The sequence below is a fragment of the Callospermophilus lateralis genome, chromosome 20 (genome assembly GCF_048772815.1).
Source record: "Callospermophilus lateralis isolate mCalLat2 chromosome 20, mCalLat2.hap1, whole genome shotgun sequence".
In the NCBI taxonomy this organism is placed as follows: Eukaryota; Metazoa; Chordata; class Mammalia; order Rodentia; family Sciuridae; genus Callospermophilus; species Callospermophilus lateralis.
This window is the reverse complement of record NC_135324.1, coordinates 4,253,384-4,259,316: the sequence shown is the minus strand read 5'-3', so window position 1 is coordinate 4,259,316 and position 5,933 is coordinate 4,253,384. Positions and strand designations below refer to the sequence as shown.

General features: G+C 46.0%; 1 non-coding gene across 1 annotated transcript; it reads right to left on the bottom strand.

The window, feature by feature from the left end:
• Nucleotides 1–4,820: 4,820 nt before the first annotated feature.
• Nucleotides 4,821–4,892, bottom strand: Trnal-aag (transfer RNA leucine (anticodon AAG)). The gene has a single exon. It is a non-coding gene; the product is annotated as a tRNA-Leu (tRNA).
• Nucleotides 4,893–5,933: the final 1,041 nt, after the last annotated feature.

Below are 5,933 nucleotides of genomic sequence, written 5' to 3'. Positions count from 1 at the left end.
TTTTAATTACAGGGGTACAACAGTAAATGACAGTAAGTACAACAGTAAATGACAGAAGCCATAAAAGACTAATAAACTCCCTTACGTAAAAGTGAACTTTCTGCATTGTAATAAATATCTTAAACAAAATCAAGGTCACATGATAAACTGGGGAAAAAAATTTCAATTCAATTTGCAGATGAAGCATGGGTTTCTGTAATAGAGTCTAAAAATCATAATGAAGACGTCAAGAATCCAATGGGCAAACAGTCAGAGGATATGAACACACCATTCACAGAAAGAAACATTCAAATGATGACATCATGTAAAAGCAGAGCCATTGTCCTCCTGAGAGAAGCTACAGGAGAAGATCAATCCTTCTCTACCGGGCTGCACAAAGTTGAACAACATTCACTAACTACATCTCACAGGTTTTGGGTATATTCTTGACACTGTTACTCTAACCGTGGCTGTTAACACCACAGACACTGGGTGACCTCTTAAGAGCCTTTGCAGCCTGTAAAGGTGGACACGTCTGTAATTCCAGTGACTCGGGAGGCGGAGGCAGGAGGATTGCAAGTTTGAGGCCAGCCTCAGGAAATTAGCAAGGCCCTAAGCAAATGAATGAGACCCTGTCTCAAAAAATAAGTAAACAAACAAACAAATAAATAAATAAATAAAAGGCTGGGGATGTAGCTCAGTGGTAAAGCATCCCTGGGTTCAATCCCCAGTACAAAAAATAATAATAATAAATTAAAATAAAGTTCACAATGTTGAGACTTGTCCTTGTCCTTCTCACCGATTAGCATTACCTGAGCATCAAGATATCAGTTTTAAATTTTAAAAGGCACATTTGCTTAGAGTTTTACTATGTGCAACGGTTAACTGTGTAGGCTGGATTCTTGGCTCTGCCACTTGATAACACTGGGTAAAGCATTTCACCCCTGAACCTTAGGTTTCCTCATCTGCAAAATGGGGAAAACACAGGGCCAACTTCACAAGGTTATAATGACCAATGAGGTCGTCCAGGCGAGCCCCTGAGAACAGTGCCTGGCACATGCTAAGTTCCATAGAACTGCTGGCCATTATGAGTGTCACAAAAAAATAATAATAATAATAATAATGACTCTGAAGTTTTGAAATGCAGAGAACTTCAGTATATCTTCCCCATCAACCATGGATTCTGAAAATTCCCTTTTTTTTTTTTTTTTTCTAGATGTGACAGCCACCCCAACCATGCTAGTCACTGGAAAAACACAGTCCTACGAGTTCGCCTGGATCATCTCCATTTTACTAATAAGAGAACAAGGGATCAGAGACGGGACGTTACCTGCCTAAGGTCACAGAGCTGGTGACAGCCCCCGAGATGGGGGGGGGGGTGTCCAACTTTAAAGTCTGCTCAAGTCCTTGCCATGTCAGGCGCTCTGTCGCTCGGTCGTGCCTGGCTGTCCCCTGGAGAGTCTTTCTGGGTCTCCCCAAAGCACCCGGGTGGTGGTGGGGGGGGTCCCCTGAGGATGGAGAAACCCAGCCCAGCTCCAGAGGCCGGAGCCCGCTGCGCGACACTGATGCTCCCCCTGGATTGGCTGACCTAGAGAGAAGTCGGGGGACAGTCCCCGCATCCTAGTGCCACCCGGAGGCAGGATTCCTAAGGTGGGGGGAGAGAGGCGGGTGGCGGCTCCGCCTCCGGAGATGGAGGTGAGGGCAGCGAGCAGGCGCGGTGGCGGCCGAGGGAGGCCGGGGACACTTTCCGATGGCAGCATGCACCGTGTCCCCTCCGCCCCCCCCCCCCCCCGGGATCGCGCGCCCCTGCGTCCCCGGGGGGGGGGGGTGACGTGCGCACGGGCTGGTTCCAAGGGACCTTCTGCGCGTGCAAACGGCGCAGTGACCTAGTTCTCAATAGATGTCATCTGGGCCTTGACTTGCGAGGCGGGCTGTCACCTAAAATAGACCCGCCTCCTCCTGCCCTGTTATTTGCATGACTTAAAAAAAAAAAAAAAATTCCTCCAAAGCAAAAGTATTTTTGTCCCCAGCGTCGCTGAGAATAGCAGCACCTATTTACTTGGAGGGAGGAGGCAGGCAGCAGGGCCAGTTTCAGAGAGGGTGACAATGACTCTTGCAGATCGGGTGGAGGCGCACACTAAGGGGAGCCTCCTCCGCAGCAGCGCAGGGTTGGGCTGGCCCCTGGGGGACCTGCACCCGGGACCTGCCACCAGCTCCACCCGCAGGGCAGAAGGTTGAGCCCCGCGCATGCGCACTGCATCCCACCTGGGAGACCCTGACCACAGGCTTTTGCTTTCAGAGGCAGCGCCGCTGGGTGCTGGGGCCTCGGGCAGGCTGGGCATGCGCAATACCACTGAACCACACCCCCACCAGCCCCCCAGTCTGGATTCTTTTTTTTTTTTTTTTTTTTTTTGGTACCAGGGATTGAACTGGGGGGGGTGCGCACTCCACCCCTGAGCCCCCCCTCCCCAGCCCTATTTTGCATTTTATTTAGAGACAGGGTCTCCCGGAGTTGCTTAGTGCCTTGCTTTTTGTGGAGGCTGCCCTTGAACTCGACATCCTCCTGCCTCATTCTCCCAAGCCGCTGGAATGACAGGCGTGAGCCAAGGCGCCCTGCTGGAAATGCTTTTTATATCAATGGTATTGGTTCCAAATGAGTCAAAACCGGTCAAATTGCATTTTTCAAATATGTGCATTTTGTTGTACTTCAATTTTGCCTCAATAAAGCTACAAAAAAAAAAAAAAAAAAAAAAAAAAAAGAATTAAGTGGCCTTGATCATGTAGGGCACCCTGAGCTGCCACATAAGAAATATGGTGATCTTATTTTTCCCTTGGGGTCCAGTTTGATTGACTTGGATGTAGCTATTTGAATATATATATATATTATATATATTTATATTATACATATTTAATTTTAATAATTTTTGAAGTACTGGGGGATTGAACCCAGGGCCTCTCAATAACTGAACTATATCTCTAGCCCTTTTTATTTTATTTTGAGACAGGCTCTCATTAAAATTGCCCAGGTTGGTCTGAAAGACCCACCGATTCCCTGTCCAGGAAAGACGCACGAGGCACTGGCTGCAAACGCATGAGGTTTATTCAGACACAGACGCCTGTGGGTGCTCAGCGAAACCTCAGCCGGAGCTTCGGTGAGCTGGCACACCGGGCTTTGGGGTACAGGTTTTTTATAGGGTCAAGGGGCAGGTTTCGCGCGCGCGGTAAGCAACAGGTTTTTTATTGGCTATTTTGAACCCAGCATATAGGTTACCTAAAGGGTAAAGTTATTTTTCATTTTATGTTCCTGGAACAATACCACATGACAGTTACATATGAGCATTCTGATTTTTCTGTTCCTGCTTATTAGCCCCTGTTTATTCAGGCATGCCCTGGAATCTGTTTTTCTGCTCTTTCCCAACCATCCTGTTTTTCCCTTTTCAATCAGTCACACTTAACTGATTATCTGAAAAACACATTGTCTGCAGGTTTGTGACGTGCCCTAATAATTTTGTAACTAAGCCTAAGGTTGCTGGGCTGGGGTCTTTCAGGTCCAGAATTGGAGATCCTCCTGACTCGGCCTCCTGAGTCACTGAGATGACAGGTGTGCACTCCCAGCTTTTATAAAAATCTTTTTTTTTTTTCCTTCATTCCTTAGGATGGAACCTAGGGCCTCACACACACTAGGCAAGCACTCTACCCCTGAGCTGCACCCCCAGCCCCAATATATATATCTGAGCTTGAAAAAGCATGCGGGCCTCTGACCCAACAATTCCATCTCTTGAAATTGGGAACTTAATCCCCATAATTTTAATAATTAAGAGAATAAATTAATGATTATGATAATCATAGTCATCCAGATAATGGGTAATTAAGGACAAACCGATAATTTAACTAGAAAAATGCTCCTGGAGAAACAACTTAAAATATCCGTCCTGTTTTGGGTGAGAGGTCTCAGTGACACCCAGAAAGACTTCATAAGACTGTACCCTGAGGTGGTGGCCAGGGTGTAGCCAGGGGACCATCTGCATCAAGGTTACCTGGGAATGTGTTTAAAAAGGTAAATTATCTACTGGGAAGGTCGATCAGTGGAAGAGCATTCTTAGCAGGCATGAGGTCAAGGTTCAATACAAAAAAAAAAAAAATGGTAAAGATGCTTCCTTCTGATGTTCATCCTAATTTAACTTCCAAAGCCCTAGAGATTATTTCCTTATATATGGCAGTATGGAATGTTTAATATTATATTTTCTGACTTTCCTGAAGTAAGCAGACTTTGCCAACGCAGCACAATGTCTACCTTTGTTGAAGATCACATTATGCCCTATTCGAATAATTATGTCTCAATTTAATTTTTTTTTTTCTGTATCCCAGGGGGCACTTTAACACTGCACTGCATCCCAAGCCCTATTTATTTTTATTTGGAGGCAGGGTCTCATTGAGTTGTTTAGGGCCTTGCTAGGTTGCAGTGATCCTCCTGCCTCAGCCTCACAAGTTGCTGGGAATACAGGTGTGCACCACCATATGCCCACATAACATTTTGTTTTAAATTTTTAGTGGGAGTTGGGCACAATGACCTAACTTCCTTCCCCTAAGCCCCGCCTTTTAAAGGTCCCACCACCTCCAGATAGCGCCACCATTTAGGTCCAGGACCTTATGCAATACTAAGCAAGCACTCTGCCACCAAGCCATACCCTGGCCCCTTAACTCTGCATTCTTTATGGTACTTATTTCTACCACCATGATGGATCTCAAATTCACCTAATACTTGCTTATTCATTTAGAACCTTCTGTTTTGTCTATAATCCTGAAAACTTCCACGGCTACCTAAAGCTTTTATTTCTGTGATGCAGTGCTGGGGATTGAACCCAGGGCCTCGTGCATCTTAGGCAAGTGCTTTGTCACTGAGCTACGCTGCAGCTTGCTTGCCTCACTCATTCATTCATTCATTCATTCATTCATTCCTTTATAGCGGGGATTGAACCCAGGGGCACTTCGCCACTAAACTCTATGCTCAGTCCTTTTTATTTATTTGGAGACAGAGTCTCCATCAGTTGCCTAGGCACTGAGGCCTGAGGGTACGTCTCTCACATTGGTAAGGGAAGACATCTCCCCAAGTCCAAAGGCAAAGCCCCCCCAGCTCCATCGAGCTGACCTTGCATTTGGGAAAAGAGCTCTACTTTCCATACGAAAGGTCAGCGGTGCTCCACACCCAACAGGGACAACAGAGGCCAATGCCAGCCCACCTGGCAGGCGCAGGAGCCAGAGTCAACAGTGGACTCTCGGCTCAGTGTTTTCCTTCGTTGCTAGGAAACCTCCAGACGCCGCTGCTCAATGACTAGCGCCCTCTTGTGTCCATGCGCGGTAATAGCACCTTCCGTTGAGCCAGAAGCAAATATTCCTATCCTCCGATTTTCTAGGCTATTACTTGCTCAGTAGCAAGATGTTAATGGTTTTTATTGAGTGCATCACCGGAATCATTTTGTTCTGGAATATACCATGCCTAAAACTATCGAGGATGTACTCAGAGTTTGAAAAAATAGCCATATAAAGCCATAGGGCTCTACTCAAGGAAAATGTGGTTTATTCCTTTTCATTGCTGTGTGATATTTCAGTATATGATGACATCACCACCTGGGCTATTTCCAGGTTGGGTCTATTTTGGACAGTGCTGATGTCGATGTTGATACCCATGTTGTGCTGAGTTACGTCTCCAGGCGACCAACCTAAGAATAAAATTGCTGGACCATGGAATATTTGTGTTATCTTTGACTTGATTAGATAATGCTCAACAATTTTCCAAAAGTAGATGAACAAATAAACGTACATTCCCATCCAGCATGAGATCTTCATTCTAACTGCTCTCCAGGGTTACCTTTGATATTATCAGACACTGATTTTCACCAACCTGGTGGGTATATGGGGGTAGCTCGCTGTCATTTTATGTTTTTGTGAAACTG